Raw genomic sequence first — 27,780 nt, 5'->3', positions numbered from 1 at the left:
TGGGACAGTTACTTCCTCAGGACTAAAATCATCTCCCTCAAGAGACTGTTCGTATTCTGAGTCAGGTGGAAAGGCACTGCCTTTACCCTACTGCTCCTCTACATGGAAGGCACCTGGCCCATTCTTCCAGAATCCATGGCCTGTTCAGGTTTTGACATTTTGGCCTGTGCCAACACAGCAAACACATGTGCTGGGATTCCGAACACTTCTGCATGGGTCCTGAGCTCCACTTCAGCCCAAGCTGAAGTCTCTAAATCATTGACAAGCAAGCATTCAACAGGGAGGTCTGCACTTACCACAGCCTTCTTGAGGCCAGTTACCCCTACCCAGGAGAAATTAATAACTGCCAGGGCATGTTCAGTCCTGACATTGCTAGCATCGGTCACTTGGTACATTTCACCAAGTATGATCTGCTCAGGAGCCACAAGGTCTTGTGTCACCATTGTGACACTTGCCCCTGTGACCCTGAATGCCAAAGCCTCTTTTCCATTAATCAAAGGCTGCTGTCTATTTGCCCAGATTACTGGGACTCACAAAAGAGGACATATCCATGCCTCCATCACAGATCAGTGCAGCCTGAGTTAAAACCCTAACCAGGCCAGAGTCCATCTCAGAACCCAGGGTTAACCCTACTACTCCCTTATTCTGAATACCACCACTTGGACCTGAACTAGGGGGAACAGTTGCCTTGAGGGCAATGGAGGCTGGAGTTGAGTCTTTGGACTTATTACAATCACTAGACCAATGGGTTTTCTGTTTACAGATTTTACACCATGGTTTCTTTTGGCCTTTTCCTTTGGATGAATGGGACTCCTCACCAGATGCAGATTTTTGGGGACCTTGAGAAGACTTTTGGTCTTTACCCTTTTCCCCACCCTTATCAAAGTTCTTAGAATCTTGCTTCTTCTGGTCACCACCTTGGTTCTGTACCTTCTGCTTCACCTTGGTTCTTACCCACTTGTCTGCCTTCTTTCCCAATTCTTGAGGAGAGGCCAGATCAGAGTTCAACAGGTACTAATGCAACAGGTGATTTTGACCATTTTTAAGGATCTGCTCCCTCATAATTAAGTTGTACAATCCTGTGAAATCAAACACCTTACTGGCAAGTAACCAGCCCTCCAGAGCCTTAGTAGCACAATCAACAAAGACAACCCAGTCCTGAGTCTGAGCCTTTTGGGTATCTCTGAACTTTATCCTGTATTGTTAAGTGGTTAGGCCAAACTCTCTGCTCTTCAGGACTGTATATTCATCAGCATCCTCTTCTCAAACAGTGAGGCGCTTATCTCTACCTTTGTCTGCAAAGGAACTTCACAAGAATGCTGCCCACTGCTCCTGGGGGACCTTCTGAACTTTACAGACCCTTTCCAGTGCAGTAATCCACTTGTGGATGTCATCCCCACTCTGGTAGGAAGGGGCAATCTTGCTTAAGTTAATATGGTCATGAGATCTCTCTCTACCACTAGGGGTGTAGCTGCCACCATGGGGCTCTAGCCCCAGCTTCTTTCTATCTCTTTGAAGTTCTAGGGCCTCTCTTTCCAAGGATATCTGCTGTCTTCTGATTCTAACCTGAGCTTCCTCATACTTCAGCTGCATTTCTCTCTTCTCCATGGAGGGAAGAGACAGAGGTCCCTATAAATGTGTCAGAATGGACAGACTCCTGAGAAGGAGATCTTGACCTTCTAGGCACACCTCCAACTCTCCCTGGTGGGACATAGAGAGGGCCTCCCTGGCCTTCTTCCTCATTTCCAGGAGGAGCTGCATTTTCCAGGTTACGGTCATTGTCACCTTCCTGGTCAGCATCAGAGGTCAGGTCCGGGTCATTTTCATCCCTGGGCCTTTCCTCATCTGCTGCCCCACCCATACTGCCTACCCCTCCCGGCCCTGAGGCCTTTCTGAGCTCATCCAACAGTAGTCCTTCTATGAGGCGTTGGTTGTTTGCACTTTCGCCTGTCTTCAATCTCCTAGTAGTACACAATGCTCACAATTCCAAGAATGGCAATGTGTCATACTTGGATGCCAGTACAGTACTAACATCTGGCAGGGACCCACTGGTTTCTGGCCTTGAAGACATAACTAATGAGGTGTGGTTTATGCACCTACCTGCTCTAGTGTGGCCTACTAAACTCTCTTGAGTTGTAGAACGGGTGTGCTAAGCCCTTGACATACAACTCTAAGTTCAGTAGCACTTACTGTAGTTTTAAGCCTGTATTATATGTACCTTCGGTACCTTTAGTGGTTTTCAGTTAGTCAATCACTTGAGATTATCTCGTAAAACAATGGCAAGATTGAATCCAACCTCTGCACACCCATGTGAGAAGTTGGCCTGGCATACGCTGGCCACTCGTTATAGAGGGCACCTTGCACCAGTCCAAACAACCCCTTAGAGGTGATAGGTTAAAGACAACCTTTATTGGAAGCTATCCTAGTGGTAGCTATGGAGAACAGCCTTCAGGCTAAGTCTTGAAGGAATGTAAAGCAGCTTGTTTTACCAGTCTGTATTCTGTATATACAGCAAAAGAACTGCTGAGCAAGAACATATCGGGAATAGACAATGGAATAAATGCAGTACAGTTGGAATTCTCAATCGCGGGGAAAAATAAACAACAGCTGATCCTGGTCAATACTTACCGAAAGGTTAAAAAAAAACGGCGCCAAGTCCTTGGTGTCAGAATTGTTGAATCTTATAACAGAAGGTGAAACCCCAAACCTTATTGTAACAGGTGATTTTAACATGTTTCTCTCAAAGAGCAAAGGATATAACCACCCAATAGAAGACAAATTACATGAAAGGGGGATCCCTGTACTGGAAGAATGCTCATGGGGTAAACAAACAACTTTATCCAAAAATGTATTCATCGACTTAACAAATTTGGGCCTCATTTCGATAAACTGCCTGTCTCCGGGGGATCGACCCCAAGCTGCCACCTTTCACAACTTTAATTCTAGCACTGCGAAAGATTATACCTTTCTATCTCTTTCGCTTTTTTCACTAGTATATGATTTCAAAATTGGTACATCCGATTGTAGTGATCATCTTCCGCAAGAATTGACACTGATGGCACAGGGGACAGCATTAACAACTCCAACCAGCATGCAAAATTTAACGACTACGTCAAAATGCAGAAGAATCAAATACAAAATAAGTGATCCAGAAAAACTTTCTAGAGAAGCCAAGACCTGCTGGGAAAGTGTCAAGCCATCACATGACAATAGCATTACTGCCTGGGAAATCTTTTTGAAAACCTTTGGCTTAGCTAACTCAAAGTGCAATTTCTTACAAAAAACGTATGCACCAACGAGGCAAAAATATGACCCACAAGCTTGGCGGACATGTAATTCAAATACTCACCCGCTGACACCCATATCTCTGAAACTAACACAAATAAAATCTGCAATCATTAAAACACTCCGCGGACTAAGGAAAAATGTGAGTGACAAACACCTATTGATCGATCTGAGGTCATTAAAGATCAACAAGAATAAGCTCTTGTGGCGAATAAAGCAGGACTCCACAGAATAAATATGGGCAAAATTGCTTTACGACGCAAGGAGTAAAAACAGCACGAGATTCTGGAGCACTGTCAATGAAATTGAGAATCCTAAAGCTCCCAGAATAAATTCGCATATAACGGAGGAGAGCTGGGTAGAACTTCTAACCAACCACTTCAACAACGCAATTGACAAAGTAACACAAGACCTAGAAGTTGGGGAAGAATTCAAGAGGGGCCAGAAATTACCATCCGAGGAGACCAACTTCCCAACTTCCCAGGCTCAACAACACAGATCAAGGGAAGAATAGCAAAAGGCCGGAACGAGAGAGCCTCTGGGCCAAATGGAACCCCACCTGCCCTCTACAAGCAAGATCCAAATTACTGGGCCGAACAATTGCTCCCACTCTTTCAATTATCGCCCGATCTACAAAAAAGGCTCCAGGAACGAAGCCAAGAACTATAGACTGATTACTCTTAGTGATATAGATGCTAAATACTTTTCTGGGCTCCTACTAGAAGAGCTTACAGCCTGGGCATCAAAGAAAAATCTAATCCCCATTAATCAGACCGATTTCCAAAAAAACATAGGGACTACAACAAACATTCTGGCCCTCTCCCTGCTAATAGACTCTACAATTAAATACAAAAAAATGCTATATGTGTGCTTCATCGACTACTCAGCTGCATTTGACAGTATAGATAGAGGAAAACTCTAGGCCAAGCTCTCAAGTTGGGACGTAGATCCCAAACTCCTGAACCTATTAATCTTATTGCACACAGAAACCTGGATCCAAATAAAACTGGGGGCAGGCAATTGTCTATCAAGGAAAATAAAAACTACAAAAGGTCTGAAACAGGGGTGCGTTCTCGCACCGACCCTGTTCAACCTCTTCATGTCCGACCTTTCCGAAGACCTTGACAAATGCAACCATCACTCTCCAAAATTAAGGGGCCTGACTTTAACAAACCTATTGTACGCAGACGATTTGATACTAATAACCCAAACTCCTGTTGGCCTTCAACACCTCATCGATACAACAATCAATTTCTCAGACAAGAACGGATTAAGGATAAACCAAGGGAAATCAAAGGTGATGATATTAAACCAAAAAATCAAAAAGCAACACCCACAGTGGTTTCTGCGAGATCAGAAGAAGATGGAAACTGTTAAAGAATATAAATATCTGGGTGTAATTTTCGACTCAAAAGGCTCTTTCAAACAACAAAAAAAGGCAATTAAGGACAGAGGGGTATCACTGGCCATTGCAATAAAGAGCATTAAGAGCAAAATAGCTGGTCCAAACTTAATCCCCCTGCTAGATGTTCTACAAGCGAGATTATTGCCATCGATAACCTACGGCAGCGAATGTATGAGAGGGCGAGATGAGTGCACCTTAGACAAAGTAGTAGCAAAGTCGATGCGAATACTATTCAGTCTACCATCGTACACCTCCCCAGCTCAATTAAGGCTTGAGTTTGGCCTACAGCAACAACAATTAGCACGCAAAGGTGCTTATTCAAAGTGCTGGCACAAAGTAAAGAGTGCTGAGCTGGGCACCTTGAATACTTATCTATGGAAGGAGCTGGAAAGAGATAAGGACAGCCCTGCAATGGCCTATCTCCAGGCAGCAATAAACACCCTTGCGCTAAAAGACCTTTGGGAAGCAAGCTGCACGCAAAAATGCTTCAATCGGCTCGTCAATAAAACTGTCAAGATCCTATCCCTGGAAGAAGACAAAGCAGTTCTAACCAGGAGGACGCATGGATGGTTTGTGATGCAGAGTTACACCAGGCTGCAACCACGGGCATACCTAGGCACTGGCTTCTCAAGGGCGGCAAAGGAAATCTTCTTGCAGTTGAGGATGGGGGTAATACCGTCAAATGAACACCTACCCCCATGGAAATGCTCGGATTCAAACATAAAGTGCAGACTCTGCAAGGATACTAAGGAGGACGTACTGCATTTGTTATGCAGCTGTAAAGCCCTAGATACTGAAAGAAGGAGATATCTAACACAGCTGTGGAACCAAAAACGCCTGCGAACTCGCCGACAGGCATTGCTGGCCTGATTTAACGGGGAGGATATTCAACTAGCCTGCAGACTGGTTCACTTCATGAAGTCAGTAAACGTCGCACTAAACTTAGCCGTTACTCCATGAACTGGGAAAACCATGACCAGCGGAAAACTCCGACAAGTAAAGAACCTTTCACTTGCGACTGCTTGTCGGAGTTTTTGACTTTCCTGCTACTGCAATTACAAAAGCTATTCAAGGACAGTGCCTCACAGGTTTTATTGGGTCTTCAACTTTTCCTTACTTAAGGATAGCACAAGATGCACTTTTGCAGACGCTGATTCCTTTTTATATTTATTAATATTGCAAATTAAGAAATGTTTTTATACTAATGTGATTGTATGAAATGTCAAATTTTTATATCCAGTTTTATGTACTTTAAATGGCGCGCAACCAAGTACTTTTTATGAATAATTGCAAAGATTTTTATTAATCAGGCAATAAAGAAATTACTTACTTCCAGTCTGTATTCTCTTGAATGACCAAATGAAGGACAACCGCACCAGGTATATATATGTGTATATGTATATGTGTATATGTATATTTATATATATATATATATATATATATATATATATATGTATGTATATACATATATATACATATATATATACATATTTACAACACCAAGTCCCACAGTCCTCGGGACTCGTTTTAAATAAAGAGCACTCAAAGCCGCTGTAGCGTGGTTTCGCCAAGAATTTTAATAGCAGAAGACTATTGCAAATAATTGTCAAGGTTACAAACGCGTTTCGGCGTTGCCGCCTTCGTCAGTGTAAACCAGCATTTTTTTGTTGTGTTATTTAAATAAAATCCGTGATGACAACCTGTCACATGTTCTAAAAAGAATAAACATAAAAAACGGCACAAGGCTAGTAATTCCATCATTACTTATGGCGGCCATCTTATAATGGGTAAGTGCTGTATTCAATTAATCACATACATATCACTCTGAACCACAATATCAAACCATTAATATGTCTACATGAATAATTCATACATTTGAGACAATCAAATCATTCATTTTGTCATTCATGTATATATGTGGATAGTAAATCATAATGTTATATATAATTTTTTATTTTATTTATCGGCCGTCTATTTTCACAGTGTCGTTATTTCGCAAAACCCATAACGATCCCGTTTTAGGGTTTTGTCGAAAAGTTCACGTTATTGGGATGGATGGAACAATTACCTATCTTAGGTTGATGCAGTCAAGCCCTGAATGGGCTGATTTCAAACTATCCATGTTATGTATTCATTATAAAGGCAGATTCATTGCCATATGTTCCTTAATTTTTGATTACCTTTTTCATTCATTTTCCTCCCTCAGAGAGAAAGGGATTGGGTAGACGCTGTTTTTATTTTTCTCTTATTTAATTCATTTACTTTCTCAGGATTCTAGGATATTCATGTGGTAGAGGGACAGGGATGTTAAACTTTCAAATATGAGTCCACATCTCTTCTTCATTGTTCATCCCCCCTGGGGTCTTAGTCTGGAGTTGGATAATGAACCTAGATTCTAAGGTTCTCAGTTTCTTCACCCAGTTCCCCCCTCTTTCTATTCTGACTAATTGGTCCAGTATAAAATAGGTTAGTAGATTGCTGTTACTGTTGTGCATTTGTTCAAAATGCCGAGCTACAGGGTAGCTTTGGTCCTTTGATGTAATAGCCCTCATATGTTCAAGGACTCTAAGTTTCGTTTGCTTTATTGTGCTCCCTATATATTTCTTCCCGCACGGACATGTTAGACAGTATACCGTGTAGTCAGAATTACAGTTAAGTAATTTCAATATCCTGGTTTTCGTTTTCTTTCCTGGTACTTGATACTCTTTGAACTTCTTTGAGTTTTTACAGGCTTTGCATTTCATACATGGAAAAAAAACAAAGATAGTCGATTTTTTCTTTTTCTTACTCTCATAATGGCTATCAACTAAGTGATCCTTGAATGAGTCTCCCTTCCTGTATGAAATGAGAGGATAGTTAGATAAGGTTTTACCTATTACAGAGTCTGTCTTTAAAATTTTCCCATTTTTTCTCATAATGTTAAAGACTTCTGGTGATTTCTCTGAATAGTCTGTAATCATTCTGATAGCTGATTCATTAGATTTCGGTTTGTCTATTAGTAGGTCATTTCTTTCTACTAAATTGCTTTTAGTCTCAGCTTGATCTAGAATCCCCTTACAGTATCCTCTCTGTAAGAATCTCTCCCTAGATTGGTTCTTCGACTTCTCAAATTCCTGTTGGGTCAAGCAGTTGCGTTTCATCCGCAAAAACTCTCCCAGGGGAATGTTATTAATCACACTACGGGGATGATAACTTTGTGAGTGCAGAATTGTATTTCCCGCAGTAGGTTTTCGATAAACTGCAGTTTGAATTATGCCATCTTCCACATAGACCCGAAGGTCCAAGTAAAAGACCTCACTCTTACTGATAGTGCTAGTGAAGCTGAGGTTTAAGTCATTATTGTTGAGTCTGGTAATGTATTCCTCAGCCTCATCCTGTGAACCCCGCCACACCAAGAACAAGTCATCGATGTAGCGGGTCCACAAGATGATGTTATTTATCCACCGGTCGTTGTCCCCCGCCCAGGCCACGTGCTTCTCCCACCAGCCCACGAATAGATTCGCGTAGCTGGGGGCGAAGCACGTGCCCATCGCGGTCCCCTGGAGTTGTAGATACAGTTTTCCTGAAAATAAAAAGATGTTATTTCTTAAACAGAAATTTGTCAGTTCCAATAACATTGCATTGTGGCTTCGATATTTAAGAGATCTATTGTCCAGAAAACTCTTCATTGCCACTAGGCCATCTTCATGCCTAATTGACGTATATAAACTGGCAATGTCAAGTGTAATGAGGATCATATCCTCCTCCCACTTAACGTCCTGTATAATTCTCAAAAAGTCCTTTGTATTCTTCAGATATGAGCTAAGATCTTTCACAAACGGAGAGATGAAGCTATCAATATACGTTGAGGTTTTCTCTAGTAGACTGTCTTTTGCAGACACGATTGGTCTACCTGGAGGCCACACTCTACTTTTATGCACCTTGGGTAGGTGATAAAACGTGGCTATTTGAGGGAATTCACACTTTAAGTTCTTCCAATCTTTAAGGTCCAGGATTCCATCATCCTTCCATTTTGTGATCAAGTTGTTGAAGGCTATGATGCTCTCTACATGTTTCTCCCTTTTAATTTCAGTGTAATGTTCTTTGTTTTTCAATTGGGAAAGTGCCTCATCCTCATATTGGCTGCGTTTAAGGATGACGATGTTTCCACCTTTGTCACTAGGTTTAATTATGATATTTTCATCCTCTTTTAGACCTTTAATTGCTGCCCATTCATCTTTTTTCAAATTTCTTCTTTTCCAATTAAATAAAAAAAAAAAAAATATATATATATATATATATATATATATAATCCACCGCTCCAAAGGACACCGCAGATGCCGCACCCTTACGGAGAAAGAACGGACAACAGTCTCAGGTAGCAGATTGATATCTTTTTTTCTTTTTTTCTTTATTTGTTTTGCATAAAGTGCAGCAGTAGTGCCCTAGACCGGACGCGTTTCGGCGACCCTGTCGCCTTGTTCACCTTGTCGCCTTGTTCACCGGAAATAACGATATATATATATATATATATATATATATATATATATATATATATATATAGTTATAGTTGGGATCGTTTTCCATAGGAAATCCGCAACATTCTATTGGGAATAACTTTGGCGCCGAATGAGGGATCTGCCTGTAATTCTCCTTAACTTTGCCTCGCTGCGCTCCGCTCCTTCCCTGAACGTTTCGGGGGATCCGTCAAGCGGGGGCCGAGATAAAAGGGGGGTCCCAAAACGTGTTTTCCCCCATGTTAATTTCCATAGGGCGGTTGGACTCACTTTTAGCCCGAACGGCTGAATGGATTTCCACCAAACTTGGCAAAATTGTAGGGACTGGTACCCCGATGTGCCTTTGCTATGTCTCAAGATATATGCTCCAGTGGTTTTTACGAAAATTAACTTTGAAAAAATATATATTGGGCTACATTGGGCTATATATAGGTTAGAGCCCAAATGTAGCCCAATGTAGCCCAAAGATGGCCACCAGAGACAAAAAAAACAAATGTAGCCCAAATATCAGCCAGATGTAGCCCAACTATAGCCCAATGACAGAATGTCCCAGAGTGTTCTAAAGAACAACTAGAGCGCTAACAGTCTTACTTATGACAAAAGTATGGCACACCTGAAGTCATCTTGATTGGAATAAAGTGTTAACACTTAAAACATTTAATTTGCAAAGGAACAAAATGAGGGGGTTCATTTTGCCATAGAAATTATGATTAGTGCTGAAGAAAGAAAAATTAGGTCACATTTTGAATGACTTCTCAAATCCTCTTATATTTCATTAAAAAAATTCTGATATGCAGTCTCCCAAGATGGCCACCAGAGACAAAAGAGCCCAAATGTAGCCCAAATATCAGCCAGATGTAGCCCAACTATAGCCCAATGACAGAATGTCGCAGAGTGTTCTAAAGAACAACTAGAACGCTAACAGTCTTACTTATGACAAAAGTATGGCACACCTGAAGTCATCTTGATTGGAATAAAGTGGTAACACTTAATACATTTAATTTGAAAAGGAACAAAATGAGGGGTTTCATTTTGCCATAGAAATTATATATATATATTACCTACTGGCGGTCGCCTGTAGGTAGTTATAGTTAGGATTGATTTCCATAGGGAAATCGCAACATTCTATTGGGAATAACTTTGGCGCCGGTTGAGGAATCTGCCTGAATTTTTCCTCAACTTTGCCTCGCGGCTCTCCGCTCCTTCCCTGAAAGTTTGGGGGTGATTCGTCAATCGGGGGCCGAGATAAAAGGGGGGGGTCCCAAAACGTGTTTTCCCCATGTTAATTTCCATAGGGCGGTCGAACTCACTATCTGAAAGAAACAGGTTAGTATTAGATTCCTTACCTTAGAATATCCCCAGGCGTCAGTCTGGATCCGGAAACTTTTGCGTGGCAGTACCCCTGCGCGTCGGTAGGCGTCGTCTGCAGGCGTCCCCTGCGGCTCCGCGTCGTCGGCGTCGTGCGCCGTGATGACGTCGCTGGAGTATATAGACGCCGCCTGCGCGCGCTGACGTCTGTTCTTCTTTTTTCCGCGCCAGTTAGCGCAGATCCGAAGAGCAGTACTCCGGTCTTTTGACCAAGTTTTTGTTACATCTAACTCTTTCAGGTGCCGGTAGGATGCCCGGTTTTAAAAGTTGCGACGGGTGCGACCGCATGATGTCGGTCACCGACCACCATCGACTCTGCCTCCGGTGTCTGGGCGCGGACCACGACGTGGAGTCCTGCGTCGACTGCCGGGCCTTGACGAGTAAGGCTAGGCGGGAGCGGTCCCGCAAGCTGCTCGAGCTCCGGGTGTCGGCCCCGCGTCGAGAGCGGTCCCGGTCCGGCCGGAGGTCGAGGGAGCGGTCGAGAGAGCGATCGCGGAGCCGCCATGAGCGCTCCGGGAGTCGTCACCATTCCTCCGGTTCCTCAGGTAAGCGACACAAGAAGTCGGGGCGTCGTCACCGTACCCCCGACGCCCGCGTGATGCGGCCGGGGGTTCGGGTGGCCCCACCCCCGCGGCCCCGCGTGGGTCGCCGATGCCGTCTGCCCCATACCCGTCGGTCCCTGGGGAAGGCGCGTCGCGCGAGGAGGTTGAGGAGTTCCTCATGGCTATGAGGGCGATGTCTCCTCCGGCGGGGCCTACGGCGCCTGCGGGCCCGTCGGTCCCGTCTGGGGGCCCGAGCGGTTCGGGTGCACCTGTCCCGACGCCGCCGGGTGCTCCGGCCCCGGCGCCGCTGGGCCCTTCAGGGTCGTCGCTGGCTGGTCAACCGGCCTCTCCGGCGCCGATTCCATCGGGGCAGCCCGTGGTACCGCCTCCGCGCGGCGCCGTGACTCCGCCGTCGGTTCCGGCCGGCGTCGGGGCTCCGGCGCCGCGCGATGCCACCCCCATTCCCTCTCTGACTCCTGATGCGGAGTCGGACCGGCATCGTCCGACGCCGAGTCCGGCGCCGTTGGGGCCCCTTGGCTCCGAGGAGCCGGTCTATATCGTTGACTCGAACTATGGCGATGAGGACGATTATGGAGAGGGTTGGGAGGGGTCTGAGGACCCTTTGTCACGAGCAAGCCAGTACGATGTGGACTGGGTTGGTGATTTAGGTGATGCCAGTGGTCTGGACGAATCGCCTAACCCTGGGTTTGTCTCGCCTCCCACTGTGGCGTCGGAGGCTGGGGCTGCCTATTCGGTGGTACTGATGAGGGCTGCCAAGGCCTTGAGCCTTGAGCTCCCCGTCACTAAGGTGAAGCCTAACATCCTCACCGAGGTATTCAAACCGCAGTCATGCCCACAGGAGCCTCTGCTGCCGTTTAATGACGCCTTGACGGATGTCCTTTTGGGCACCTGGTCCAGGCCCGCTTCCGGTCCACCTGTTGACCGAAACGTTGCCAGGCGTCACCGTCCGTGTTCGGACGACCCTGCCTTCCTCTCCACCCATCCCTCCCCTGAGAGTCTGGTGATCCAGGCCTCCACTTCCCAGTCCGCATTCCCGACGGCTCCGCCCGATCGGGAATCTAAGCGATATGACCAGTTTGGCAAAAAGGTCTTCTCGTCTCTGAGTGCAGGACTGCGGTCTTGCAATACCGCATGCCTCTTAGGCCGTTACACCCACTCTTTGTGGGATACGGTCGCGGAGTGTCTGCCGCAATGCCCGCAGGAGGTGCGGGACAAGCTCAACCAGGCCTTGGTTGAAGGCCGGGACGCGGCGAGGTATTCCATACGGTGTGGTCTTGACACGACCGACTCGCTGGGAAGGGCGATGTCCACGACGGTGGCGATTCGTCGCCATGCTTGGCTGAGATCCGCCAACTTCTCGCCGGATGTCCAGAATGCCCTGATGGACATGCCGTTCGATGGCAGTCGCCTGTTCGGCGACAAAGCGGACAACGCGCTTGAGCGCTTCAAGGACTCCAGGGTCACGGCCAAGTCCTTGGGTCTCTCGACCCAGCGCCAGCAAACGGGTTCGTTTCGCTCCTTTCGTGGCCACGGAAGGGGCGGTCCCACACGTGCTGCCAGCCACGCACCACAGAACGCTCCTCAGCGCGGTGGCGGCCGTGGATTCCGCCGTGGTGGCGGTCGGGGACAGCGGCGAGGTCAGTCCACACCTCCCCCCGCAGCAGCCTCCAAATCCTCCTATTCCGAGCTTTCAGGCCCATGTGACGCCAGTGGGTGGCAGGGTTCGCCATCACCACTCCCGCTGGCGCACTATCACATCGGACAGGTGGGTGCTGAAGCTCGTCCGAAGGGGCTACTCCCTCCCCTTCGAGACCTCTCCTCCAGCCATGCCACCGCAGAACCACCGTGTGTCGGGGGACCACTTGACACTTCTGCAGGAGGAAGTTACGGCCCTCTTGGCCAAGGGGGCCATCGAGCGCGTTCCTGGGCCAGAAGTAGGGTGTGGTTGCTACTCCCACTACTTTCTGGTGCCCAAGAAGGACAAAGGGGGCCTACGTCCTATCTTGGACCTACGGAACGTCAACGGCTTCCTCCGGAAGGAGAAGTTCAAGATGTTGACTTTGGCTCAGGTCTTGGCTGCTCTAGACCCGCAAGACTGGATGGTAGCGTTGGACTTGCAGGATGCGTATTTTCACATCCCCGTCCTGCCGGCCCACCGGCGTTACCTGCGGTTCACGGTAGGCCACGAGCACTTTCAGTTTATCGTGCTCCCATTCAGCCTTACCAGCGCCCCACGGGTGTTCACGAAGGTGATGGCGGTGGTCGCAGCTCATCTGCGCCGGTTAGGGGTTTCAGTCTTCCCCTACCTCGATGACTGGTTGTTGAAGGCGGGCTCGCCCCACACAGTCGTCCACCACCTCCAGATGACGGCAGACCTCCTGCACGAGCTGGGGTTTTCCATCAATGTGCCGAAATCACACCTGTGTCCCTCTCAAAAGCTCCTTTTCATCGGAGCGGTTCTCGACTCGGCGCAGTTTCGGGTTTATCCTCCGGAACGGCGGGTCCGGGATATCCAGGCCTTGATTCCCATCTTTCAGCCGTTATCCCGGGTTTCGGTCAGGTTGACGCTGCGGCTTCTGGGGCTGATGGCCTCCTGCATCCTTCTGGTGCATCACGCCAGATGGCGGATGCGGGCTCTGCAGTGGGACCTGAAGTTTCAGTGGGCCCAGCATCAGGGCAACCTTTCCGACCATGTCCTGATCTCGGAGGGCACTGCGAGACAGTTGCAGTGGTGGCTTACGGACCGCGATTGGGTCAGAGGCAGATCCCTCTCCCTTCCCCAACCGGAGCACGTGGTTGTGACGGACGCGTCCCTCCAGGGCTGGGGTGGCCACTTGGGAGAGGCGGAGATCAGAGGCATCTGGTCTCCGGCGGAGTCCCGGCTCCATATCAACATGTTGGAGCTGCGGGCGATTCGCCTAGCACTGAAGGCATTCCTCCCCTTTGTCAACGGGAGTGTAGTGCAGGTGTTCACGGACAACACCACCGCCATGTGGTACTGCAACAAACAGGGCGGTGTGGGGTCGTGGACCCTTTGCCAGGAGGCCCTGCGTCTCTGGCAATGGCTGGAACGTCAGGGCGTGACTCTGACGGTTCAACACCTGGCAGGTTCTCTGAACGCCAGGGCGGACGAACTCAGCCGTCGGTGCTCGGTGGATCACGAATGGCGTCTGAACTCTGACGTGGCGAGAGGCCTCTTTCTGCAATGGGGAGAGCCTTGGTTAGATCTATTCGCCACAGAAGAGAACGCGCAATGTCATCAGTTCTGCGCTTTGGAGTTTCCAAGACGGCACTCGCTCGGCGACGCCTTTCGGCGCGAGTGGAGTTGCGGTCTGTTGTACGCCTTTCCGCCTATACCACTTCTGCCCAGAGTGCTGAAGAAGATCAGGCGCGACCGGGCCCAAGTTATCCTTGTGGCTCCGGACTGGGCTCGAAGGTACTGGTATCACGAGCTACTCAGCATGTCAGTCGGTCCCTCGATCCGCCTGCCCCTTCAGGAGGACCTTCTGTCGTAGCAGCAGGGGACGGTCCTCCACCCGAACCTGTCCAGTCTCCTGAAGTCTGTGATGTGATTCTGGCAGCCAGGCGTCCCTCCACAAAGTCGGTATACGCCTGCCGTTGGAACAGATTTGTGGCATGGTGCACAGCAAAGGCTGTGGATCCCCTTTCTGCCCCTCTTTCCGAGGTTCTCCTCTTCCTTCTTTCCCTTGCCCAGCAGGGCTCTGCTCTGGGCACTATCAAGGGCTATCTTTCTGCCCTTTCCGCCTTCTTAAGGCTACCTGATCAGCCATCTTTATTCAAGTCCCCTATTGTACTGAGATTCTTGAAAGGCATCACGCACATGTATCCACCTGCTCCGTTCGTGATGCCTCAGTGGGACTTGAACCTGGTTCTGACATTCTTGATGTGTGCTCCCTTTGAGCCGCTTCCTTCCTGTCCTCTCCGTCTTCTCACTTTAAAGACGGCCTTCCTGGTTGCCATCACCTCTGCCAGGAGAGTGAGTGAGCTCCAGGCTCTTTCTGTTAAACCTCCTTTCTTGTCCGTTCATCCTGACAAGGTGGTTCTTAGGACTAGACCTTCTTTCCTGCCCAAAGTGGTTTCTGCTTTTCACATTGGGCAGTCCATCACCTTACCCTCCTTCTTCCCGCCTCCGCATCCTTCAAAAGATGAAGAGCGGCTCCATCGTCTGGACCCAAAACGTGCGCTTTCATTTTATTTGGATCGCACACGCCAGTTCCGGGTGGATGACCAACTGTTTGTTGGCTACGTGGGTGAGAAGAAGGGAAGGGCGGTACAGAAACGAACCATCTCTCGGTGGGTCGTCCTGTGCATCAAAGCATGCTACTCTTTGGCTCGGAAGGAGCCTCCTGTTGGGCTGAGGGCCCATTCCACTCGGGCCACGGCGGCTACTACTGCCCTGGGCCGGGGAGTCCCTTTGCAGGACATTTGCCAGGCGGCTACGTGGGCCTCGCTGCACACCTTTGCGAGGCATTACTGCCTGGACAGTCAAGTCCGGAGGGACGGCTTCTTTGGCCGTTCGGTCCTCCAGGATTTTCTGGTGTAGGATTGTATTGGTTCGCAGACCCACCACCGGGGTTGGTATTGCTGGGGTATCTATTCTAAGGTAAGGAATCTAATACTAACCTGTTTCTTTCAGATGAACAAGTTACTTACCTTCGGTAACGATATATCTGTAAGAAACAGTAGTTAGTATTAGATTCCTTACCGCCCCGCCCATCCTCCCCGTTCTGCGAACTGATACCTAGGGTTAAGGACATCCCTTTCAGGGCCCTAGTTTCACATGGCACCAGTGTTGGTTCTCACATGGCTCTGCGTGTTCTGGCGCGGAAAAGCTGTGTGCAAAGAACTGACGTCAGCGCGCGGAGGCGGCGTCTATATACTCCAGCGACGTCATCACGGCGCACGACGCCGACGACGCGGAGCCGCAGGGGACGCCTGCAGACGACGCCTACCGACGCGCAGGGGTACTGCTACGCAAAAGTTTCCGGATCCAGACTGACGCCTGGGGATATTCTAAGGTAAGGAATCTAATACTAACTACTGTTTCTTACAGATATATCGTTACCGAAGGTAAGTAACTTGTTCTTTAGCTCGAACGGCTGAATGCATTTCCACCAAACTTGTCAAAATTGTAGCGACTGGTAGCCCGATGTGCCTTTGCTATGTCTCAAGATATGTGCTCCAGTGGATTTTGAGTAATTTAGGATCAAAAAAATATATATATCTATAGGCGCGCCCCGGTACGCGTACCGGGCGCGTACCAGCGCGCCACGCGAGTTCGCGAGCGGAAAGCTGATTGGCTCTCGGGTGTCTGTAAACATTCCAAACAGTCCGGAGCAGCCGCCATCTTGTGTCTCGGTAGGATCGAGACACAAGAGGTGGCAAAAAACAAAGGGGCAAATGACCGAAAGGGGGCAGGGTAGACCCCCCCTGACCCTCTAGGTTTGATGTGGGGGCCATAAAAGGCTCCGCGGGGCAAACATTTAAAAAAAAAAATATCGATTTTCGCGGGGGGAGCGCCCGGTACGCGCACCGGGGAGCGTACCGGGGAGCGTAGCATGGGGAAAACCCAGTTCATTCAGTGCGTCACCTCTACGACCGTTTCTTGCGTCAATACACTCCTTTTGCATACATTACACCTGACGTAGGTATAATGTGGCGCAGGGGTTTACAAAGTGACGCATCTACCTAGATGCGTCACTTTGTAAATATGACTCAATAAGGTGCATTTTTAACAGCACTGGTGCGTCACAAAAAGTGACGCACCGGTGGCGTAAAAGTGACGCATGGCCTCATAAATGAGGGCTTCAGTCTTCTACTCATGCGTCATATTAAATATATGACGTATTATGTCGCAAGTACTTTTAGATACGTCAGTATTTCAGACGTATCTGTAGGCGCAAAAGTGATGCAATGCTGGAGAGTGTCACAAAAATGATGCAACTCCAGCAATGCATCCTTTAACATGGGGCCAGGCCCCATGTGAAAGGGCCTGCATCAGTCTGACGCCTGCTGTGAGACAGGCGCAAGTTTTGGACGCAACAGCGTCATAAAAGTGACGTAGTGATATCTCAGAGATTTTACTGCGTCACCTGTACGACCCTTTCTTGCGTCATAACGTCCCTTTTGCATACATTACACCTGACGTAGGTATAATGTGGCGCAGGGGTTTACAAAGTGACGCATCTACCTAGATGCGTCACTTTGTAAATATGACTGAATAAGGTGCATTTTTAACAGCACTGGTGCGTCACAAAAAGTGACGCACAGGTGGCGTAAAAGTGACGCATGGCCTCATAAATGAGGCCTTCAGTCTTCTACTCATGCGTCATATTAAATATATGACGTATTATGTCGCAAGTACTTTTTAGATACGTCAGTATTTCAGACGTATCTGTAAGCGCAAAAGTGATGCATTGCTGGAGAGTGTCACAAAAATGATGCAACTCCAGCAATGCATCTTTTCTTACCCTTCCACACCCCCGTTCCTTTTCTACATTTTGTTTGAATAACCACATTCCCCATGTTCACTCTCCTTCTCCTTACTTTCGTTCCCAACACTCACCTTCTTTCAGTCCCCCTACTTCACTTCCTTTCTCCTCTCATACTTTTATGTTCTTTCTTACTCATTTTCCTTTCATTTATCAATGCACTCCACTTCACTTACTCTTTTTCATTTTTTTAAGAATATAGCTCTTTGATGAGAATTGGAGGTAGTTCTGAAAAGAACTTTTTTTTTTCTTCTTTTTTCTTTTTTTAGAACAACAAAAACAGGGAATGGAAACTGCTCAACAGGAGCAAAAAAAAAAAAAAATTAGGGCAGTGATGGTTCTCCCATGCTCGAACCATGAGCAGAACACTTTGCTCCCCACAGGAAAGTAGCTGATCACAGTATCTGCATTTAAGGGCGCCTTTGTTAAATGCAGGCTGAATGTTCGGAACCTGCTCTTGTGATCTCCCCCTCACCGATGGTGTTCGTCCTCTGGTTGATGTAGAGGCCCCATCACTGGGAACTTCTTGTGCCAGAGCCCTGACACTTTCCCGGGCAAAATTCAGGGGGTGCCTTCTCTCCACATGGCTAATCATTGTGGAGTTCCCAAAAGAATATTTTTTAGTGGGGTCACCCCGTGACAGGACTGTGTGACAGATCCTGCACTCCACTTTTGGAGCATTTACCTTCTTTTGGTGATCAGGTATGGAAAAAAATTTCCAGGTGAAATTTTGGCTGAGGAGGCTCTTCATCGATGCATTCATTGGAGTCATCTTCACTGCTGGATGGTCTGGCAGCCATGATAATCCAAGATATCCAACAAAGAACCGACAGCAAAACAGGCAGGTCTTTCAGTCACAAAAGTGAAAGAAGAAGTGAAGGAAATGGGTGGGGATATCATTCTTTATAAAAAAAAAAATGTTAGCAACCAATGAAAAGTGTTATTTTCAGGTCACATGACCTAACGCGCTTACGTAGCGCGTTCGTATGCGCGTGTGTGCTTCCGTGTGCGCTTACGCCGTGCGTATCACGCAGACGCGGCTACGCGATACGTTACAATGTTGTTTTCGTTCGCGGCAATAGCGCTAACGGGACGCTCACCGGTGCGCGCCCCGGGGCGCGCCGTAACACTACGCTTACCGGTGAGCGCACCGGTACGCGCCCCGGGAGCGCTCCGAGCAAAAACATTTTTTTTTAAAAACTATTACATAATTATACAATATAAAATTCAATTCAATATCACATTTCATACCTATAGAGATTTGCTATTAAAAAACCTATGAAATTCACTTTTAGTTTCTATTTTTGAATGTGTTTCCAGGGTTACATTATAGTGAAAGGAGGTCTGTCACTCTGTCGCAAGGATGGTGTCATCAGTGATGTCATGAGTGATGTCACTGGCCATGTCATGAGTGATGTAATATGTGACGTCATCAGCAGTGCATTGTACGCGCAAGTTATAGTGAGTCCAACTAACTATAACGTGGGAATTTCAATGGTTTTATGCGAGTAAAACTTCCAGCTAACTATAAATGGTGTGAAACCTATGGTTTTTTCAGTGAATATATATACATATATATATATATATATATATATATATATATATATATATATATATATATATATATATATATATATATATATATATAAAACCATAGGTTTCACACCATTTATAGTTAGGAATTAGCATTTAAAAAACCTATTAAATTCACTGAAAAAACCATAGGTTTCACACCAGTTATAGTTAGGTGGAAATTTTACTCGCATAAAACCATTGAAATTCCCACGTTATAGTTAGTTGGACTCACTATAACTTGCGCGTGCAATGCACTGCTGATGACGTCACATATTACATCACTCATGACATCACTGATGACATCTCACTTCACAGGACTACGTTGACCAAGAGTCCCGGTGTTGCCAGACTCCACCCACTCAGGGATGACGACGCCAGCTGTTCAAACTAAAACGCGTTTGACCAGCGTGAAGAGAACTTGATGTTGAACTGCGCACAGTCCATGAGGAAGGGGCGTTTGTGGCCCCGAAACGCGTCGGACCCAATTTTAATTCAAGGGAACCTGTGAACATTGCAGAGGAGCCAAATACAGACCGGAGGGTCGGATGAAGCGGTGAGCCCTCCCGAAGCGCTTGCGCAATTTGCTCTACTATATTCAGGCGGCCAGCCTTGGTCGCGGAAGGAGCTCCACTCTGATGGCGGAACATGTATCCTGTCCTAAGAGACTGAGGCGAGACCAAGCACACTCGCCTGTCAGCGCAACATCCATTTGAATAAAACGTGATGCCCGCAGCTTCCCTCCCATCCTACTTAAGGATCTTAAATGACAGTAATAAAAGTGCTGACACGCCAGCCTACTTAAGGTTACTATTTTATTTCACTTCACAGGACTACGTTGACCAAGAGTCCCGGTGTTGCCAGACTCCACCCACTCAGGGAGGACGACGCCAGCTGTTCAAACTAAAACTCGTTTGACCAGCGTGAAGAGAACTTGATGTTGAACTGCGCACAGTCCATGAGGAAGGGGCGTTTGTGGCCCCGAAACGCGTCGGACCCAATTTTTATTCAAGGGAACCTGTGAACATTGCAGAGGAGCCAAATACAGACCGGAGGGTCGGATGAAGCTGTGAGCCCTCCCGAAGTGCTTGCGCAATTTGCTCTACTATATATATATATATATATATATATATATATATATATATATATATATATATATATATATATATATGTATATATATATGTATATGTATATATATATATGTATATGTATATATATATATGTATATATATATATGTATATGTATATATATATATGTATATATATATGTATATATATGTGTATATAAAAGAAATCAGAGCGCACCTATGTGGTAATACTATGCACACGAACTACGAGCACCAGAAGGCCACAGGATGGCCACGCCCACTGGGGGAAGGTGTTTGGAACTTAAATTGCGCGTGTGCAGCGCGAACTTCTTTTCTTTTGCTGCCACTGATGAAAGGACATCTGGTCCTGAAACGCGTCTGGCCATAGCAAGGAGTGCCAGTTCTTGTGGAGCGACTGCTGGCAAGATTGCAAAATAAATGTGTACCTTCATACGAGGCTTCCTGTGGATTTCCTCGCTTAGTGTGCTTCCTGAACTGACTGATTTGTAACGGCTGGCACGGCCGTTGAGGAGAGACCACTGCCTAAACAGCGGGCCCGCCCCGGCCTACAACGTGCTGGGAACATCGGGAGGAAGGTGTGCACGCTCTATTTCAGGGCTGGAGCCTGCACAGGTACATTTTGCTCTCTACGAAGCGGGGCAGCCGCAACATGAGAAACAGGCATTCACCCACGAGGGAAAGATTGAAATTGCACGAACTAAAAGAAATCAGAGCGCACCTATGTGGTAATACTATGCACACGAACTACGAGCACCAGAAGGCCACAGGATGGCCACGCCCACTGGGGGAAGGTGTTTGGAACTTAAATTGCGCGTGTGCAGCGCGAACTTCTTTTCTTTTGCTGCCACTGATGAAAGGACATCTGGTCCTGAAACGCGTCTGGCCATAGCAAGGAGTGCCAGTTCTTGTGGAGCGACTGCTGGCAAGATTGCAAAATAAATGTGTACCTTCATACGAGGCTTCCTGTGGATTTCCTCGCTTAGTGTGCTTCCTGAACTGACTGATGTATATATATATGTATATGTATATATATATATATATGTATATGTATATGTATATGTATATGTATATGTATATGTATATGTATATATATATGTATATATATATATATGTATATGTATATATATATGTATATGTATATGTATATGTATATATATATGTATATGTATATATATATGTGTATATATATGTATATATATGTATATATATATATGTATATGTATATATATATATATATATATATATATATATTCCAAGCTCACCCTACTAGTCTCTTGAAGCTAGAGGTCAAAGCACATACGTTACACTTAAAATCACACAGTAAATTAGCACAATATGCGTTGAGCCATAGGGGCGTACCAAACCATATATTAAGAAAGTGGTATAAGAACCACGACTTGACTAGACACAAGGCCTAGAGCCTCTACAATCGCTGGGGCCACAAGGAACCACCCAAGGTAGTGATACAGGGACCCACGGGGGACGCGTGCAGTGTGAGAACACAGCCGCGAGACGCCGTTAGCTTCTATGGGGAAAGTCGCAGTTGGAAATCTAAAGATTAAGGACACTCAGGAGAGTACTTTGAGCAAACCCCTTTAGACTTAAGGGGTTCTAGGGCCAACACCCACGGGAGCACCGGAGTACTCGAGTTACCTCACCCAGGGAAGCCGGGTGCATTGGTGTCTTTTGGTGTTGGGATCGTCGGTGATTTCAATGGCGATCTGCTGCAAAGTGCTGCTGCCGTCGAAGTGGAAAGTGTCCGGTGTGATCCAAGCCTGGATCGAAGATGAGAAGAACCTGAAAGCAGAGGGGACAGAGTTTGGGTCACTTGGGAGTGACCAGGGGCACGATAGTCGAATGCCCACCGATGTCGGGTGATTTCAGGTTGAAGAGGTGAATCTTGATTCTGCAGCCACGAGGACCAGGAGGCGTCGACGGTGACCAGGAGCTGGATTCGAGCTGTCCCACGAAGGATGTCGAGTGCTGCGGCGTCAGTGACCAGATTGGACCCAACAATCCTTGGCATCAGCAACCCCGGCAGAAAGTGAAGAAATGCTTTGGTGTGGACCAGCAAAGTCAGAGGAACTCACCCCGCGGTGGAGAGTCGGGGCATGTCTGAAGCAACCAGGGAAGCTCTAGGAAAATCAGAGTTGCCTTCACAGGGACCCACCAGTCGACGGAGCAGGGATCGCGAAAGGGCCTCGAGTGGACACACACAGAAACTGGCTCACGTAACACTTGTGGAGTGTAGGCCAGCAATCTTCAGTGCAAAAGGTGCTCGGGGCTTGGGCTACAAGTAACCCAAAGCACAGCCTCAAAGAACGTTAAGAAGCTGGTGCACTTGCAAATGTGCACAGTGTCCAGGAGTTCCGTTTCCACGTCACTCACGAGGGCTGGGGGTCTCAGCTTTGCTGGGGACTCTGGTCAGCCTCCGAGAAGTCTGGAAATCCACCCCCTGGGCTGCAATTACTTCGGAGTCCGGGGGGACCTTAGGAGCTGCAGACCGGCAAATGCTTCGTTGGTGCCTGCCAAGCAGGGGAGTAAATCCTTTACTCCAAGGGATATTCTTCATTCATCTAGTCGTGTAGATTGTCGAAGTTCCAGGATATCTGTAGCAGAGTTTCGTCCAGGTGTAATGTAAAGTCCATTAGTCAGGGATTCCTTTCTTATACCCAAGGAAGGGGTTGGACATACTCTGGGGACCCACCTATGGGAGGGGTTTGGAAAGAGGGGTGGCTACACCCATTTCCTTTGTCCAGTTTTGCGCCAGAACAGGGACTGGTAACCCCTGCAACCGGTTTGAACAGGGCTATGCACAGGGACACCAAATGTGCCCCCAGTGCAGATTTCAAAGCACTGTGAGTGCACTCACCCAGCCCCAATACACTAAAGCCTGTCTGGGAGGTGGTTACACTTCCCTGTGACAGGAAACCTATTGTCCAGATCTCCCCTGCCAGGGTTTCGTCCAGCAGCAGGAGGCCAGACTTGTGTCTCTGGCTGCAGCATCCATTTTGTGATGCCAGAGTTCTTTTAAACTGGTACCGGGTATACAGGTGTGTACATGTCTCTCCCTCTAGAAGGGTGGAATTCTACCCCTGCCGTCAGGACTGGCAGGGAGGGGTGGGGGGGGATGGGGAGGGGGTTGGGTGGGTAGGATTTCAAAGTGTTTGACACCAAACACGATATGTTTCTGTGCAGCCATTCCAAAGTTAGCATTTACCGCGAGGTTATAATGCACTTAAGAGTATATGGTCTGGCTGCATCACAGAACAGCCCCAAAGAAAAGATTCTGAAGGCTGCATAGGGGCCCTGCTCATGCATGGGCACCCTCTCACACACATCCCAGCACCCTGCCTTCAGGATTAATAATGCCTGCCATAAGGGTTACTGATACGTTTATATGTGCAGTGATTTAAGGTAGATATAGGTAACCTATATCTAAGTAAGGGGTGCATGCACCACCTTACCCAGGCTGCAGTAGCAGTTGTGTGGTGGCATTTTGGAAGGCTTCTCAGGGGTGGCATAATACATGCTGCCGCCCCTGGTAGGCCTCTGGTGTTACCTATGACCCTGGTACCTAAGGCACCAAATACTAGGGACTCATAAGGGTACCCCAGTAACCGAATTGGAGTGTACCGAAAGTACTTAGAATCAATTTAGAGAGGAAGCAGCTAGGCTGGGGTCCTGGATAGCAGGGCCCCAGCCAGACTAAAGTCGGAAAACAGTGAAACATCAACAAAAAGTGGGGGTAATCATAAGAGCAGATCCTACTCTCCTACACCATGGCTTGATCTGATCACCACTATCAAGAACATGCAATGTCAGCACTTCTGTGCGTTGGAGTTTTCCAAGGCATCTCTCGCTCGGAGACTCAATTTGCCTTGAGTGGAACTTGATACTCCTGTATACGTTTCTGCCAATACCACTCCTGCCCCGAGTTCTCAAGAGGATCAGCACCAACTGGCCCCAAGTAATCCTAGTGGCTCTGGTTTGGGCATGGAGAGTATTGTATCCAGAAATTCTGCCTTTGAGAATATGTCCTTCAATCAGGCTGCCCCTCTGGAAGGACCTACTATCTCAGCAACAAGGCAGGGTTCTGCACCCGCGACTTCGTACTTTTCAACGTCATGCTTGGAGATTGAACAATGACTGCTGAACACCTTCAGCCTTCCTCCTGAGGTGGTTGATATAATCTTGGCAGCCAGGCATCCCTCGACGAAAAGTGTACCTGTCATTGGATAAATGTATGGTTTAAAGCTGTGCACACTAGATTGACCCCTACGGGCCAAGTTATCTGATGTTCTGTTATATGTTCTTTTTTTTGCCTGCCAAGGCTTTACTTTGATTCATAAAGGGGGTGGTGATGGACAGAGTATCTGAATTAAGCAGAACACTCCTACCCAGTCAAAAGATCAGGGCTTGATCCATCACCGTTTTTTAGCTCACTGCACCATCCCAGCTCAGAACCTGGCTACATGCAAATTAGTCTGACCCTGGCCCAGTGCATCATGGGAACAGGGCAGACCAAACTACCAAGCCAATTCTTTACTGGAAAGGAAACAAGCTTCCGGGGACCGGTTTCTGGCATTACAGCCGTCTTCGGCCCGGCTTGCTTGAATCCTGATGGTGCAGTGAGCAAGGGACTCACATCTGAGCATACCCTTCCACACTTGTGGTGGCCAAAACGATTCATAAAGGGGGTGGTGATGGACAGAGTATCTGAATTAAGCAGAACACTCCTACCCAGTCAAAAGATCAGGGCTTGATCCATCACCGTTTTTTAGCTCACTGCACCATCCCAGCTCAGAACCTGGCTACATGCAAATTAGTCTGACCCTGGCCCAGTGCATCATGGGAACAGGGCAGACCAAACTACCAAGCCAATTCTTTACTGGAAAGGAAACAAGCTTCCGGGGACCGGTTTCTGGCATTACAGCCGTCTTCGGCCCGGCTTGCTTGAATCCTGATGGTGCAGTGAGCAAGGGACTCACATCTGAGCATACCCTTCCACACTTGTGGTGGCCAAAACGATTCATAAAGGGGGTGGTGATGGACAGAGTATCTGAATTAAGCAGAACACTCCTACCCAGTCAAAAGATCAGGGCTTGATCCATCACCGTTTTTTAGCTCACTGCACCATCCCAGCTCAGAACCTGGCTACATGCAAATTAGTCTGACCCTGGCCCAGTGCATCATGGGAACAGGGCAGACCAAACTACCAAGCCAATTCTTTACTGGAAAGGAAACAAGCTTCCGGGGACCGGTTTCTGGCATTACAGCCGTCTTCGGCCCGGCTTGCTTGAATCCTGATGGTGCAGTGAGCAAGGGACTCACATCTGAGCATACCCTTCCACACTTGTGGTGGCCAAAACGATTCATAAAGGGGGTGGTGATGGACAGAGTATCTGAATTAAGCAGAACACTCCTACCCAGTCAAAAGATCAGGGCTTGATCCATCACCGTTTTTTAGCTCACTGCACCATCCCAGCTCAGAACCTGGCTACATGCAAATTAGTCTGACCCTGGCCCAGTGCATCATGGGAACAGGGCAGACCAAACTACCAAGCCAATTCTTTACTGGAAAGGAAACAAGCTTCCGGGGACCGGTTTCTGGCATTACAGCCGTCTTCGGCCCGGCTTGCTTGAATCCTGATGGTGCAGTGAGCAAGGCTTTACTTTGGGCACAGTTATGGATTTAAGTTACCTTTCAGCTTTCTAACTGTTGCCAGATCAGCCCACACTGTTTAAGACACCACTTCTGATGGGATTTCTGAAAGGACTTCAATACATGCTTCCCCCTTCTCCCTTTGTAATGCCCCATTGAGATCTTAGTCTGGTCCTGATTTATCTGATGTGCCCTTTGTTGGAGCCGCTCCACAGCTGGCTCTTAGGGTTGTATACCATTAAGACTTTCGCCATCACCTCAGCACAGCTATAGAGTGAGCTTCAGGCTCTTTGTATTATTCCACAATACACTGCCTTCTTCCCTGACAAACTTGTTCTGCGAACTTGGGCATTCGTCCTGCCGAAAGTTGTGATGCATTCCACGTTTGTCAGACCATCATGCTGTTGGCGTTCGTTCTATGCTCTTCCTCACCCCTCTGAGGTGGAGGAGAGACTTGTACGCTTGGACCCCAAGAAAGCACTGAACTTCTACATTGAACATACCAAAGAACACCGGGTAGACGTTGAGCTCTTTGTTGGGTTTGCTGGAGCAAAAAAGGGGAAGGCTGTGCATAATGTTAATATTAGGTACATTTGTAAAGCACACTGTTACCCTGAGGTGTCCTGGCGCTAGAGCCAAAGAACAGAACATAGCCTGAAGGTCCTAGTTGCTAAAGAGCCACATTTTAAAAACCTTCCTGAATTCAAGCAGGGCAGGGGCCGTATGAATGGAGAGGGGTAACTCATTTCAAGCCTTGACCCTGCCTATAACAAAGCTTATTCCACCCCAGTTAGCTTTTTTAATCTGGGGACCACCAAGGTTCTAGTGCCTGAAGACTGCAGGGTCCTATTTGGTACGTACCATGCAAACCTCTGTTTGAGATGATCGGGCCAGTGTTGTGAAGCACCTTCTAGGCAATACACAAAGATTTTAATTTTTGGATTACTGACTTGACTGAACAGAATTTAAGGGGTGCCAGACAAGATACTGGCAGCTGCATTTTGCATCATCTGCAGCTTCTTCATATCTTAGTGCTGCATGTTCACATACAAACTGTTACAATAATCCAACCTTGACAGAGTAAGGGAAGACATACATTTTTGGCGGATTCTAGGGAAATGAAAGGTAAGATTATTTTGATCATCCTTAGAATAAAGAAAGTTGACGTCGTCCACGAATTGACCTGGTTAATAAAAGAGAGAGCTTATTATCTATGATCACTCCCAGATTCTTAGCTTTCAAGAATGGCATAGGTAGTGACCCTAAATCCTCTGGCCACCAAGCCAGGGACCAACAGGAAGGGTTATTTCCATATAGGATGACCTCCGTTTTGTCAGAGTTTAATTTTAGGCAATTATTACTCATCCAGGAACGTATGGCCAGCATTCAGTCATGGATATTTTTGCCATTATTGTTGTCTTGGTTAGAGACGGCAAAGGCAATTTGTGTGTCGTCGGCATAGGAGATCAGGACAACCCCAAAATATTTAATTACTGGCGTCAGGGCTGCCACATAAACATTAAACAGGGTAAGGGTGATGGAAGAGTCCTGCGGAACACCACAAGAAAGAGTGAAAAACTCAGAGATGAAGGAGTTCAGGGCCACAAACTGACTCCTGTCTGAAAGGAAGGAGAGCACCAGATTCAGGGCAACACCCTGTACTCCTATTGATGGTAAGCAATCCAAAAGAATGTCATGATGGACCGTGTCGCAGAGAGATCCAGTAGGATCATTGCCACCTTGCCTCCTAATCAGAGAGGATTCTGTGCTGTGGTCCTTTCTCAAGCCGGTTTGTGTGTCAACT

The 27,780-nt window shown here is 47.3% G+C and overlaps 1 protein-coding gene across 2 annotated transcripts in view; it reads left to right on the top strand.

The window, feature by feature from the left end:
• NPAT (nuclear protein, coactivator of histone transcription) overlaps positions 1 to 27,780 on the top strand; it is a 358,220-nt gene that overhangs the window by 227,788 nt on the left and 102,652 nt on the right. The gene's annotated exons all lie outside the window — the stretch shown is intronic.

The sequence above is a fragment of the Lissotriton helveticus genome, chromosome 8, assembly GCF_964261635.1.
Source record: "Lissotriton helveticus chromosome 8, aLisHel1.1, whole genome shotgun sequence".
NCBI classification, from domain to species: domain Eukaryota; kingdom Metazoa; phylum Chordata; class Amphibia; order Caudata; family Salamandridae; genus Lissotriton; species Lissotriton helveticus.
This window is presented reverse-complemented; position numbering and strand designations above follow the sequence as displayed.